Below are 15,287 nucleotides of genomic sequence, written 5' to 3'. Positions count from 1 at the left end.
GAGCTGAGCCTGTGCCTGATCAGGTGCAGCCACCCACGTGCCCAGCTGTCTTCATGGGCAGCTTCTCCAGCCTCCTGACCAGCACAGCTGGCTGTTAAGGACTTCCTGAGTATGCCCTGTGTGGGGACTCTGCTGCCTAGAGGCTCCCCTGATGGGACCTTGCCTGCACAGTCACACTCACACCCTCAGACATGGGACCTCGCCGGGGTCTGTGCACAGGAGCTGTGGATGCTGACCATGGGGAACATGTGGTGTCTATACGCAGAAGGTCCCATCACCGTCCCCTAGAATGGCTTCACAGCTCTTGCTTTATTTAGCATGGTTCCAAGCAGTGTGGTTTATTCTGGGGGTCATGAGAATGGCGTGAAAGAGACCTTCAGAGTGAGGGCATTTGAATATTTTCAGAATCCTGGCGAGTGGTGCGTGGCTACCTCTGTAGCAGCACCAAACTTAGGGTTGGTGTCAGGGTAATTTTGAAGGAGGAATTTCATTAGAATGCAGTTTGGTATTGTTGGATATGAATGATGAGTTTAGGCTGAGCAATACACTTTTTGATATTAATTTTTAATATGGCTTCCTGGGAAGTCAGAGCTCCTGTTTAATGAAGGATTGACTCATAGTCGATGCGGCTCCCCCTCTGAGCGGCCTGGGCTTTCAGCCTTGCACAGGCCTCGACTAGGCATTTGCTGCTTGTGAATGTGCCATTCTTGGTGATCTCTGTGACTTGTGGATGTCTTGTTTTCCTTAGTGGCTGTGATGTTACGTGTGCTCTCGGTGCTGGCTGTCCTGGAAAGCAGGCTCTGGGTGTGAGGCTACCCCTCCTGGCCTGAGGTGGAGGGCTCTTTGTGTAGCGGCTGCAGCTCCAGGGTTTGGAGAAAGGCCTTTTTCAGGATTATGAAAATAGTTTTCCGTGTGTCAGAACAGATTTATCAGTTCACTTTAGGGTCGGTTTTGTGAACCAGACCATTTAGAGGAGGGTATTTTACCTTCCATCAGAGTGGAAGCTGACAGTCTATTTGCAGGTGCCCCATGGAATATTTCACCTGGGTCTCTCAGTGTAAATCTAGCCGCCAAATAAAGAAGAAATGAGCACTTCTCCCCCACTATTCCCGGGACCTTACTGCACCCCCAGCACTCTGCAGTTCTATTGCAAGGCAGGGTTTCAATTATTAATTTGGGTATTTAATAAAATCCTCTGCTTGCAGTAACTTTCAAAAGGCCTTTTGAGTTTATTTGGGCTGAGGTTTTGCCCACGGGTAGGGTAGAATTCAACTTGAAATTCCTTCTTGAGCAGCAGATGTTTTGTTTCCAGTTGAATAATAATATTAATAATTATTATTAGAATAAATATAATCATCATCATCATCATTATTTCAGCCACAATTTTCTGAACATGTTCTGCCAGGTATTGTGTAAATTCTCAAGGGGGTGTGTGAGTGTGTGTGTGTGTGTGTATGTGTGTCTCACACACATACACACACACACACACACACACACTTACAGTTTTCATTTTTATAACCATGCTGTGAGGTAAATAATCGTGTCCTCACTTTTAAGAGGTGAGGAGACTGACCTTGGAGAGCTGGTGACTTGTCAAGGGCAGAGAGCTGGGATTTGGAGGAGCCAGCACTGAGCCAGGTTCACCTCATGCTCTGCCTCCCTGCGAAGACCCTCCAGGCCACCTAGGACTTCAGTGCTTCCTCAGCCAGGGTCAGACACAGCCGCGCAGCCTGGCCTGCCCCCGCTCCCTCAGAGCCTCCTCTTGCTCACGCTGGTCCCCAGCTGCGGAGGGGTGTGCTGCCCGCCGTGTCCTGTGCCCCCCACGGCCCATTGTGGATCGGAGTTCGGCAGCCCCCCCCAGCTCCTGACTTTGGAGAAGCAGGCGTTTTAGTAGGCTGGAAGGAGATGAAAAGCTAGCAGTGCCCATATGTTCCTGGTTTCTAGAAGTAAGGTCAGCGAGGTTTAGAGACTCTTTCAATATTTCCGTTTATGAGATTAGACTAGAGCGTCTGGAGTGGAAGTGTGGTGCCGGGTCCCAGGCGTGGCTTCTGTCTCGTTTCTTTTATGTGGGAGCTCGGTGTTTTGGCATCACTGGGTTCAAGTGGAATAAAACTTAAATGTAGTGAATAAATACCATGACTGGGAGCATTGCTACAGCAGTGAGACTTAGTTTCCTTTTTAAATTTTATTTTTTGAAAGTAATCAGTGGCTTAAAAAATAGGAGATTGGTGCAAGGATTGTAATTTAAGTAACAAAAAACTCCCAAGCTTCAAAGAAGTATCCGGTCATTGGCACTTTCCCAAGGAGCATTTTCCTCCCCACTCAGAGCTGGCCAGGTGGCGCCATCCAGCCGCACAGGCTGAGCTCTCAGTGGTCAGACGTTTTCCCTTGGGTGGTGGAGGGCAAACGGGGTGGTGGATGGGGAACGGGGTGGTGGTAGCTTTCTTAACCCCAGGGTATTGGCAGGAGCCTGGGCTCTGAGAGCATTGCCACCTGACCCTGAGGGCACCCTCAACATGGCGCCCCACTTTGCACTTTTCACTGAGAGGTGACACGAGCTGCGGGGAGATAACCAGGGAGAGATGGCCGTGATCACCGCCCCTGTGCAACGGCCCCGGCCCAGAGAGGGGTCTTCCCTGCCCCTCGGGAGCTCAAGGGGGCTCTAGTGCTGCGGGCATTGTGTCACATGCAGCAGGACACGTTCACTCTCATACCTCTTCGATTCTAAATTTCACAAGCAATTTGTCACTTTAGCAGGGAGCGTCATTAATAACCATTATTTAGAACTGTCGAGTCTTCCTCTCTGTGTGTGAGTGTCTGAGTTAAGCATCCAAAAAATTGGCCTTGTTGGTGGCAAACAGCGGCTCCGTCTTGACAGCCCAAGCTGCCCCAGCCCCTGCCCGCTCAACACCAGGGCAGCCGTGTCTGCCTTCAGTCACCACCAGGGTGGCGACAGAGACTGGCCAAGGCACGTCCTCCTGGAATTCATTAGTATTATTACCAAGGACTGTGTTGTAAATTGAGATTTTTTTTTTTTTAACTGCTTGGAAAAAATTTCTACTTAACTATTTCATTTTATTGTACCTAACAAAACAAGAAAGATCTTTCTCATCAAACATTTGAAACAAATAGTGCAGAAACCCCGGCTTCAGAGGGTCCCACTGGACGTGGTCCCTCAGCACTGTTTTAAGTACCGCTGAAATTGCATCGGGTCACCCTGGCTGTGGGGTGGGGGGGACGGAAAGGGAGAGGTGCCACACAGCAGCGGACGCTGATGCTCCTTGTTACTCTTAACATTAGAATTCCACAAAAGTGCTCATAATCACAGTTAATATCTTCAGTGGAGACCACAGGGCAGGCGGGTGCAGAAACAGCATCTGAGGGAGGGCGAGCTTCACGGGATGCGAGAGAGCGTTATTAGCCTAATGATTCTGCAGCAGTGTTGTGAGTGTGTCGCCGGCGCCCGTGAGTTTGGAAAGTGTGTCAAAACACAGCTTCAATTAGTTTGCTCTAATTATGGCTCTGGAGAGTTTGTAACTACATCACTCCTCATTAAAAGAGATTTTCTTATGTGGATTAATGTAACATACAAAGGAAAGTTCCAGAGTTCCCGACGCCATTTGCTCCCGTCACAGGCAGGCTCAGAGCAGGCTGCTGGACCCAGGGTCTCCTGTGGTGGCTGGGCCGAGACTGGGCCGCGACATGGCAAGAGGGGCTGTGCCACACTGCCTCACTGCGTCAGGTGGCTCCTTCCTCCCCTTCCAGGATCCACTTTCTGCTAAAAGTGGCTGTTGCAAATGTAGCTGTGACTTTTTACCAGAGGGTGATTGAACCTATCTTGGGCTTTTAAGGGACCGTCCCTTGTCTGAGCTATCAGATGTCCCCATTCTGAGCATCTCAGAGGAGTCTGAAGGAGAAACATTCTAGACCTCCCTTGGCCAAGTGCAGGTGCGGCCACCCTTGGTCCTGCCCTGGCGTCTTGGGGGGACATGCGTTACTGTTAGGCGTATGGCAGCTAGCACGTGGTGTCTGTGAAACGTCAGCAAAAGTCTTTTCTTATAGAGAAACAGGAGAACACTAAGGAAATGAAACCTCTAAACCCACGTGTGGCTGTAAATGCCTCGTGGAGCCTTTGCTGTTTGGACAGAAGACGCCGCTGCTGCTTCCCGGCCTGCTGTGGCTCCCCTCCCGTGCGCAGGGCAGGCCCACTGTGCCACGCTGCAGCCCCCTGCCCAGGTTGGACAGCCTCGCCCTGTCCCTTGTCTCATTCCCCTGAGCTCTTCTGTGCCTCACCTCCTGTCTCCTGAGCAGCTGGTGGCAACAACAATGGGACTCCAGTTCAAGGATCCCAGGGTCGTGTTTTGAACCCTGGACTCAGGTTTTAGAATCCAGCTGAGGAGGCCGGGTGCCCCAGCCGCCAGCCCACTCAGCAGTGGACCCTCCGAGCACTGCTTCCGGTGCCCTCGGCTGGCCTGCACGTTCCCTGGCATGTTCTCAGTGGGCTGCATGTGTGATGAGGGACTGGCGTCTTTGCCCACTCGTGGGCCCTGCTCCCTGGTGACTTGCAGGAGTGCCCCCACAGGGTGGGCAGGAGGTCCACAGATGGTGCGCCGGGGCCTTCATCTTACCCAGGCTCATTCTGACTGTCTGAGCTCACCTGAGACCTTTCTTGCCCCCCCCCCCGGCTCCCCTGCCACAGCTGTGGCTGCGGCCAGCCCAGGGCCGGTGTCCCCCTGCAGGGCTGGGCTGGGCGCTGTGCTCGCAGGGGCGCGGCAGGAAAGGGGTTAAGGTGGGGACTGTGAGCCTTGCAGGCGCTCTCCCAGTTCTGCGATAATTTGATGAAGAACTTCACCCTAATTAAATATTCAAATTAGGAATAAGTGTCAATATGGCTTCCCATTGCCTGGAATGATGATTAATTGTATTCAAAACTCTAGTGGCCCGCTGTAATCTAAACCCAACCGTTGTTCTTGATTATTTCTGTACCACACTTGCCATGTTTTTGTTTTAAGATTTAAACTAGTAATTGATTTGCCATATGCCGTGGAGCTGCATGCACTTCAAAGCTGTGCGTTCAGGAACTTGGGGAGTTTGGAATTGCGATTTCCTTAGTCTTCCTATGACAGCTTTTTCTTTTCTTTTCTTTTCTTTTTTCTTTTTTCTTTTTTTTTTTCTTCTCCAGTGCAGAGTGATTTGGCATTTGGCTGGGGGGAGGGTTGCCCAGGAGGGAAATCATTATATATTCAGGTTTGTGGTTTGACGTTATATTGATCCTGGCAAATGGGCGGCTTGAATGGAAACCAACAGTCTGCATTTGTACTCACTGCGCTGTGTGTTAAGAGGGCATCATGGCGTGGGAGAAAGACCGTGACTCGAATCATACCTCAGTCAGTTTTTTTAGCTGTGTGACCTTAGGCAAGTTCCTTGGCTTCTCTGAGCCACTTTTCTCCTACCCGTACTGTACAGTACTGCTTACCTTGCCCAATTGTTTAGAGATGAAGGTGAAGCATGAAGAATAGTGCCAGTGCTCAGTAAATGGCAGGAACGAAGCACCTGCCTCCTGCCAGAAGCCACTCCCGACTGCGTCAGACTGAGGTCCCTCTTCTGTCTTGCTGTGTGACATTTTCGGGGTCACTGTCTTGACACCCGAATCACTGTTGCATTGGTGGGGGCTTTTCTGTACCCCCCCATTCTTCCCTGTCTGCAGGAGGGACCACCAACTAGACTCAGGACTCTCAGTGGATGTTGACTGCTTGGTTCTTAGTCTGTGCCATTGTTTTAAGTTGAAGCTTATAGCTGTAGAGTCCTTTATGGCACGTCTTAGAATATTTAGGAGACCTGTGTATGTGTTTCAAGTGCTTATAGATGAATTCCTAAAAGGAAAAGTCTGATTCTTGGTTTTCTAAACTATCTCAGTGTCGAGCATAGTGTTTAGCTTATAGTAGACGCTCAGTCACGATGACCTGCCTGACTCGGTCACCAGGCACTGATGGCAGCTGCGGGGTGTGTGCTGCTGCACTGCAGTCCGGTCTCTCCTTGATCGGGTCGTGTCCCCGGGTTTGGTTGAGTTCAGTTTCCAGTCTAGATGATGAAAGTTTACGAGACAGTGAAGGACATTCCAGAGGATGAGCTTCTCTTTAGGTTGTACAAAAACCTCACCTTCCTTTGCCAGTGTCAACTGCAAAACAAAACAGAAAAGTGTCTCGTCACCCTGAGAAGTGGCAGGACACTTTGGACATGGTGACCTCTCTCTGAGGTTGGCTCCAAAATCAATACGGAAAGGAGAAGCACTGCAGCTTAAGATATTTTCAGGCCTAGAGTCACTAAAATAACTCTCTGTTTTAATGGTGCCAATTTACAAGGAAAAGCTACGGTATGTTCTTACACCTGGGTCTTCCCAGGTCTCTCCTGAGACTCAGGGCCTCCGCGTGGAGCACAGGGGACCCGGAGCTGGAACTCGGGCTGTGAAGTCACTGAAGAGGACTCGAGCGCTGGTCAGGCCCTTCCAGCTGAAAATGATCCATTTTAATTACCTCCCAGAGCCAGCCAGTACCTGAGCATATGGTCCTTAAGAAATAGGCTCCCAAGCTGTCAGTGAGCATGGGCCATGGCCAGGGACCTCTTTGACACTGTCCACCAGCCCCAGAGGGTGGGCACTCTGGAAGGTGCTTATTAAATGCCAGCAGGTGCGGCAGAGGTCCTCTCCCGTGGCTCCCGGGCCCTGCCGTGCCAGGTGTTCCGGGGGAGCCTTTCCTCTATTAAGTGGCATTCATCAAGCACATCCTCACACCTGGTCCTGAAGCTGTGCGCCACAGACGCTGCCTTCCCAGCAGGGGTGCAGGACGCGAGGGAGTCCTTTGGCCATTTGCTACGTCCCCTCCCCTCCCCAGCCTCTGCACGTTCCTCTGCCACACCCAGCCCCATCCCTGTCGGGTCGCTCCTCTGCACCTGGCCCCTGTCTGTGCCCCAGCAGAACCTGACACCCTGTGCCCCAGTGCTTCGGCCACCTCTGCGCACACCCGCTGTGACTCCCCACCCCTCTGACAGGGGTTCCTCTAGTGTTGCCCCCTTTCTAATAAAGAGAATCAATTTCTTGTTGAAAAATTTAACATTTAAAAATGCACAGAAAGATGGGGTGAGAGGTCTGCATGCTCCCCTTCCCAGTTTCTGTTGTCAATAGCAGAAGCATGTCCCTGCCCTGCGCCACCTGACTCTGGGCCCCCTTTTGCCCACATCTGCGGTGGGTGACCTCCCATCATGCGTGGGAGGGGACCGAGGGCCCCCCGTGGTGCGTGCGAAGGCGAAACCCTCAAGAGTTATGTTTTCCACCTTAGAAGGCATTCCCCACATTTCAAGTTTATTTCCTCAGATTTCTAAAGAGAAAGAATTAACGCCGGTCCTCGTCCCATTTGCTCCTGGACTCCTGAGTCTGGGTTGGAATGATCTGGAGTGTTTTGTTGTCTTTTTGAGCTGGGTCTTGCTGTGTTGCCGAGGCTGGCCCCGAGCCCCTGGGCTGTGCCTTGGCCCACCTTGGGCGCACTCTGCGTGGAGCACCCCATCCCCATGCGCGTTTCCAGCGCCTGTAGATCCACGAGCACCTCGGAGCTGCTGGAGCGTGTTGCTCCCACAGAGAGCCATGCATGTGGCCCTGTGCCGATGACGCTGTGCTGGCGTCTGCACCGGCAAGGACCACCTGAAGGAGTAAACATTTCTTAGCCACAGCTGTTTTTGACTTCAGACCTTGGTGGCCCCACTGTCCTCAGGCATTGAGTGGGCAGAGGAGCAGTCTGAAGTCGCCCTCAGTGTTTGCCGGGACTTAGCCGAAGAACTTCTCACTGGCTCTTCTGGGTACAGTGAACTCACTGGCTTGTGTATATAGGTCTTTTTTGTTGCTGTTGTTTTTAATCAGGAGGATATTTTCAACTTTACCAAAGTGTAATCCGTGTATGGTAAACTGCATGCACTGGAGTTTGCAGGTGATGGGTTTTGACATTTGCATACACCTGCGAAACCCTCACCAACATCAAGGTCACAGATGTATCTGCACCTGGAAGTCCTTTGTGCTCCTTAGCTCTGCTCCCCTCCCTCCTCTGGCAACCAGGATCTGTTTTTGTGAACAGCGTGCACTTCTAGAACTTTCTGTAAATGGAATCAGGCCACCTGTGCCTTTTTCTGCCTGCCTTGTTTTACTCAGCATAATTGTCTTGAGATTTATCATCTTGCGTGTGTTGATCTGAGTTCCTCTTCGATTGCTGACTGACACCATCATGTCATACGCAGCTTGTTTGTCTAGTGCCCTGTTATTGGACATCCAGCTTGGTTTTGGTTTTTGACTATTATAAATCAAGCTGATAGGTGCATTTGTGGATAAATCTCCATATAGACATAGGCGTTCATTTACCTCCTGGGTAAAATCTGGAGAGTGTTGATGGGTTTGATGGCTGGGTTTTAAGACAGGGTAAGTTCAGCTTTCTAAGAAACAGTTTTCTGAATTGGTGGCACTATGACACATTCCAGCTGTTGTCTAGCTCTTGACTTTCCACTGTTCACGTGGACATGCGTAGTATCTAACTGTGACTTACCGTGTGTTTCCCTCGCGAGTGATGATGCTGAGTGTGTCCGTGTGCATATTTGCCATTGTGTTTTCTTTAATGAAGTGTCTGCTTTAAATTTTTTGGCCCTCTTTAAATTGGGTTGCCTTCCGTTCAGTTCAGAGTCCTGTATCTGTCCTAGGTGTGAGTTGGACATATGTTTTATACATATTTTCTCCAGTCTGTGACTTGTCTTTTCATTTTTGTAACAGTATGTTTTTAAGAACAAGAGTTTTTAATGTTGAAATCTCATCTTATTGAATTATTCTTCTTGTATAGTTTGTGTTCTCAGTGTCCTATTTTAAAATTAGGGAAGAACTGAGTGGTGATGCATGTCTGTAATCTCTGTGGTCAGGAGGCTGCAGCAGAAGGATCACAAGTTCAAGGCCAACCTCAGCAACTTGCTGAAACCTGTCTCAAAAAAATCAAAGGGCTGGAATGTGGCTCAGTGGTTAAGCACCCTGGATTTAATTCCCAGTACAAAAAAAAAAAAAAAGAAGAAGAAGAAGAGAAGCGATATCTCAGTATTGTGAAAATCCCTGTGGCTTTGTGTTCCCCCTGAAAGTCTTTGACCCCTGAAGCACTGCCTCAGGAAAGTAGAATGGCAGTGAGGTTTCACGCCATGAGGGGTGTGTGTGTGTGTGTGTGTGTGTGTAGCGGGAGGTAAGGAGACCAGCCTCTACCTGCCTCACCACCACTGCCTGCTGCCCTCTGACAGCTCGTGAGGACAGCAGGCCCCTCCAGTGCCCCGGCAGAGCCGTCTTCATTATATGTGGCCACTGGCTCCACAGGATTAATGGTAACATTTTAAAAATTCACACAGACCTGGAATCAGCACTAGAAAATACAGATTTAAATTAACAAGGAAAAAGCAGAATCCCATCAATGGAAATAAATCGTGCTGGCAACTATTGTCACATAATAAAATGTATTCTGTAACTGAAGGGCTTTCACATGGAGCTGTCTCCAGCTCCATGGCCATGTTAATTGAATAAGGTGCTCAGACAGACTTGGGGGAGAAAAATGAAATTTCCCTTGCATCTCTTTAGCAGGATTCATCCCTAGCAGTGTGTGCATCGCTGACCCATTTGTTACAGAACAGCCTGTCCCTACCACCGAGAGGCAGTGGCCACCAGGAGCAGCCCTGCAGGGTGCCCTGTCTCTGGTCGTTTCGAGGGCAGGGGATGGGCGAGGATGGGCGAGGATGGCAGGAAAGCGCACCTCAGATAGAACAGCTGTTCTGATTCCATTCTCTAGTTGTCAGACAGATGTTGGAATAATAAACTATCCCTTGGTCAGGTAGCAGAACTATTGGCCTCTGGTGGTCACCAAGACCTCCTGGGCATGGTGCCAGGGGTCTTCCTCCAGGTGCCATCCTGGACAGAGAGACAGTTGACTTCCCCTTAGTCTTCCTGTGGTCTGCCTGCAGAATGGTCGCCTTTGGGGCCTTTGAAGGGACTCTTCCGAAACTGCACTGACACTGCTGTCCCTGGGGCACCAGCATGTTCTCAGCCGCCTCTGCCTTGTTTGAAGCTGCCCAGGCCCTGTTCTTTCTGGGTGCTGCAGGGGCACTGGGCACCCACGTGCCACCCCAGGCAGAACTCCATTCCTTGTCTGTCCTCCAGCACAGGCCTGTGCAGCGGCTCTCGTGCCACCATTCAGCCAGTGCAGGTGGACTGGTCAGTGTCCAGGTGCAGGAGGAAGGATGTCTCCTCCTCTTCACTGATGCTGAGCCTGAGCACAGGCTCTGGCCAGGAAGTTGCCTTCTAAGATATTTTAAAAGACTGCAGGATATTTCAGTGCACAGTTGTACCATAATCTTCTTAACTAGTCCCCTTTTGTTTGAGATTTCATTCAGTTTTGGTTTGGGGCTTTATAAGCAATGCCACAAAGAATGTATTTACTGTTTATGTAAAAGTGTCCATGAATCAGAAATATGCCGCAGTCTGGCTGGGCACAATCAGAAGCCACTTGTCAAAAGAAACTAACTTTATTTTTAGAACCACACACGCCAAACAAAACAGCCTCTCAGGAAAAACCCTCAGGGCCTCAACTGCCACCACCGGCTTTCCACAAGCCTCTCCCTCCCACACAAGCTTCTCTCCACCTCCCACAATCCTCCTGCTCTTGAGGCCGATTGGCTGGGTCACATGGGCGGAGCCAAAAAAGTCCCCCAATGAGCAGCTCCGTGGTCTGAAAGGGCAGGGAAACAGCCCAATGAGCATCACCGCAGAGGAGCCAATCAGCTAGATGTTGCTGGGGCCGCTGTGAGCCAATCATCAGCCGGCAGCTGGAAGTTTGCTGGGGCCCCTTCGGCTGTGGCTCTCAACAGAAATAGTTGCATTTTCCAAACCATTAACCAGCCCAGTCCTGGGGATGAGAAGGAGACAAGTGGGAAGGCTTCTGGAAGATTCCCAAATCATCTCTAATTACAAGTCAGAATCAAAGGCATTTGTTCATTCAACAAGTTGGGTAACCATATAGGGTTTTCCTCAACATTCCTAAGCACCCACCATGTTGGGCACTGTCCTCAGCACTGGGGACATGGGGAGGGGAGGTGATGGAGGTTATGTTCTGGTGACCCCAAACCAAATCAGACCTCCCTGTGGAGAGGGAAGGGATGGAAGAGAGTGGCTGGGGGTGGGTGTCTCCCCAAAAGGCAGTCAGGGCAGGCCTGGCCCAGGAGGAGGAGCCAGCTTCTGAGGAGCTGGAGGAAGAGTGTTTCGGGCAGAGGGGACCCAAGTGCAGAGGCCCTGGGGCAGGAGCCGGAGCCAAGGGGGCAGGGGGCTAGAGCTGCAGGTGAGGCTGGCGGACCTGTGTGGAGGAGCACAGGTTAGAGGCTGCCAGAGGGAGACAGGCTCCCTCCGTGGCGCGTTTCCACTTCCTCTTGGTGCAGACGGAGGTCCCCGGGGGCTTTTGTTCTGGTCCTGCTCTCAGGCCCGCGTGAGCAGGACCTGCGTAAGCCGGGTGGCAGGATGGGAAGAGCTGACCAGAACTGGAGGCCACGGTGCTTGTCGGGCTCGCTGCCTGTCTGCCTCCCTGCCACCCCCAGAGTGCGCCCCTGCCGGGCGTTGGCGCTGGGGTCTGGACCTGAGTCCAGCAGACTCACCACTGCAGCCTCCCTGCCTCCCTGGGCCTCATGCTGTGGTTACCTGCCTGTGGGCTGCACCAGGTCCTAGAGGGCCGCCACGCGGGCAGGTGGCAGGCACAGAGTCCTGGCATCACTGGTCTTCAGAGGTGTCTTGAGGGCAGCCACGCGGTCTTGGCTGAGTGACCTCAGTCTCCATACCTGATGGTCCAGGTGATAGGTCAGGGAGACGTGAAGACAGCAGCATGCGGAGGACATGGGCTGACCTTTCCTGAATCCCTGGCTTTCTCTTTATTGGCTTCACCTCTGAGAATTTCAGTTTCCTGTTCAGTTAAGTGAGAATAACTATTCCTGTCTAAAAGACGGCTGAGAGGTAAGCCAGGTGCGGTGTGGGGGGGACAGTTCCTCCCTGGCAGGTGCTTCTCTGGGGACCTGGAGTCTAGGTTCACTCTGGGACTCAGTAGGGACTTCTTCATCCTGTTCAAGCCCAGGTGACCGTCCCCTCTGCCCAGAGTGTTCATTCTCAGCAGCAGGAGGCCTCGATGGGCCTTTCTGTCCTATCCCTATGTCCTCTGTGTCCCTGCTTCCTCGGTGCAGGAGAGTGGGAGCGAAAAGCACACACAGGAAAAGACTCTGCAGAGGGAAGAGGAGCCTGGCATCAAGTCCTCAAGCCCCTCAAGCCCTCAAGCCCTCAAGCCCCTGAACCCCGGGGCTCTTGCCAGCCTCTCTGGCTGGAGTTTTTGAAACCTGATTTCAGCTCAGCAGATTCAGGTAAAGCAGCTGCCTGTCAGAGATCAGCCCGAAACGTGAATTTTCTTTTAACTTCCCATCCCCCCCGCAACAACACATCGTCTCTCATATAAACAGAAACTGCCCCTCCCCTGAATACCTGCTGCTCTGCCCTGGTTTCCACAGCAAAGGTGGGTGGGAGTGGGGTGCCCTGCAGACACCCCTGGGGTCTAGTGAGAAAAACAGAGCTAACAGCAGTTCACCACAGGGACCCAGGGCCTCAGTGGACTGAGTTCACCCCTGATTTGGTCAACAAATGTCTAATAGGCGTCCACTCTGTGAAGAATGGTCCTAGAAAGTGGAGACCTGACCCTCTTGTTGAGGAGGATCCACTGGTGAGAGAGGACACCCAGCACCAGTGCAGCCCGAGACAAGCCCAGGAAAGGCTCTTAGCAGAGAGAGAGGGCTGGGGGGTCCTGAAGGACGAAGGGGTCTGGAGAGTAGGGAGGAAGAAGGACCAGCATGGGCACGGAATCAGGCCCAGGCTTGAGGAGCCAGGGCCTTCAGAGGCCTCCAGGACTCCCCAGCTGCTGGCAGAGGGGGGCCAGCCATGACAACAGGCGGAGTCGGCAGAGGTGGCTGTGGTGGGACGCTGTGCGTTGGACCTCGTGGACGTGGGCTGTGAGCGCGCCAGGACCCTTGCAAATGGCAGCCTTTGGAAGGCAGGAGGAGGAGGGAGGGCCCAGCGGACGCGTCTTCAAGTGCAAGGGGAACGGGCCCAGTCAGGAGCGTGCAGGGTGGGCAGCCAAGCTGTTCTCACGCCCCAGAGGCCAGAAGGTTCAGATGCCAAGCTCCTCTTTGGATGGGCAGCCAAAGAGCCAGGCTCCATGATTCTCTAGAATGCACCTCTTTTTAAGTCCAGTTTGCCACAAAACTATCCCCTTAGGGGTCTGCGGCAGGTCATTTTGACAGTGATTCAGGCTCTGCACAAGTTCCCCGACTGTCTGCTTCAGCTTGTTCCTGTCCCCGTCTACCTGGAGTCTCGGTCTAGTTCTTCATGGTTCCACTAGAGGTGAACTCTTATAACTGTCATTTGGCCCTTGTCACAGCTCTGCTTAAAAATGCTTCAGGATAAAGTTCAGGCTGTGGGGCCCCGTGCTCCACCCTGGCCAGCTTGGTCCCTGCAGCTCTTCCCACTGGCCAATGTCCTCATCCTCCCAGAGGCCTGCAGAGCCTGGGGTGCACGGCCTCCTCCATGTTGCCCCAGACTCTTCAGGTCCCACGTCAGCCCAAGTCCTGGCAGAAGCCTTCCCCGAACCACCACCTGCCTCCCCAGCCCCACCATCTTCCTGCTTCCACACGAGCTCACGTGTGGAAGCAGGTGTTCACATCACTTTGTGAACAACTCTGGGCCCGCCTTGTTCTGCCACTGCTAAGTCCCCACACTTCTGTGTCCATGCATTTGACCCTGGTGGTCAGGCTGGCCCTTTCTGGCCTCCTTGCCACCATCCAGGTTCACACGTCTTCCCAAGTTCTGTGAGGACTGCCTGCTCCTGGGCCTCCCTCTCGCCCTGGAGTGTCGCTGCACCCCCCGGGCTGTGGCCCTCGCGAGGCCAGGTGCACCTTTTTAGGACTATAAAGCTTAGAAATCAGAGCATCTGGCAGCCCAGTTCTCCCCAGCTCCTGCCCATTCCCGCATTGGTCCAGGGGATGCAGTAGCAGTGCGCACCCCGGGCCCGTGTCTCAGGCATGACATCTGCTGTCATGTAGGGCCCAGGCTGGCTTCTGTTCTGTGGCCACCTGGGGAGCCACTGAGTCGCCCATGGTTCCGTTTTGCACTGTGCCTGCTCCTTGGCCAGTGCCCCATAACTGCCCACCAGGGCCTTGTGAGGCACCATGGAGAACATATGATGTCCACATCCCTGCCACCCAGCACCTGGTGACACCCTACAGGGCCACCCTTGCCATTCCCTCAGCCATGGCCACGGGCAGCGCTTCATTCCCCCGTGAAGCTCCAACAGACCACTCACCACCTTCTGCCGCACTCCTGACCCTCCAGGTTCCCATCCCTGACCCGCTTTGAAGTCTGGGCCGGGGCCTGTTAGAAATGGGTTCCTGCTCTGTAGCCCAACAGGCCACTGAACCAGGCACCTCAGGGCCAGGCCTGGGCATCTCTCTTGTTAGCTCGTCCCCAGAGACCTGACACCTTCATCTGTGTGCCATGATGAGTGGCAGAGGTTGGGAACCTCTATCCCAGGGATAAAACCCAGACCCCCTTGTGTGGCACTTGGCATCCATTCCAGGCCACCCCCACCCCGCTTTCTATGCCATGCTCCGGGGGTGAGTGGGAGCCTTGGGGACATTCCAGGCTCCAGTAACCCACACCACAGGGTTGCCTTCCCTGACTACCTGGGGGTGCCTCTACTCCTTCACCCATCCCCCAAGACGTCATGAGGACCTCCTTTCATGGGTCCTTCCCCCGTGCTCAGCAGCACCCATGTTTCCTTTTCCTCTGGCACCGGACACGTGGCACAGTGACCTTTCCCAGCCCCTGATCCCTGCAGCCTGGGAGCTCCCCTGGCAGCACCCCGAGGCTCCTTGGTTAGCCCCTTTGACACCTAGGCAGTGCACTCCAGGGTGCCTCAGGGACACATCTCTGTGGAACAGGGGTCCCCTGTAAAGGCAGCCCACAGTGCTACCTTGTCCCAAAAAGGTTTCTGCCACTGCAGCTCTGTCCCAGGCTCGTGGGAATAGCCCTGCCTGAGAGCCTTCCTCCAGTGTCCCCACACATGGCGGGTGTCATCTAGCCTTCCTGCAGGTCCCCACACCCAGCAGGGGTCCTGGACTGTCTCACAATATCAGGTGAAAAGGCTCTACAT

General features: G+C 52.9%; 1 protein-coding gene across 4 annotated transcripts in view; it reads left to right on the top strand.

Annotated features, from left to right (window-relative positions):
* The window catches only part of Mvb12b (multivesicular body subunit 12B), a 167,210-nt gene that overhangs the window by 70,865 nt on the left and 81,058 nt on the right, over positions 1 to 15,287 (top strand). The gene's annotated exons all lie outside the window — the stretch shown is intronic.

Source organism: Marmota marmota, unplaced genomic scaffold (assembly GCF_001458135.2).
Source record: "Marmota marmota marmota unplaced genomic scaffold, marMar, whole genome shotgun sequence".
Taxonomy (NCBI): domain Eukaryota; kingdom Metazoa; phylum Chordata; class Mammalia; order Rodentia; family Sciuridae; genus Marmota; species Marmota marmota.
The sequence above is the reverse complement of the archived record's forward strand: the minus strand, read 5'-3'. Positions and strand labels throughout refer to the sequence as shown.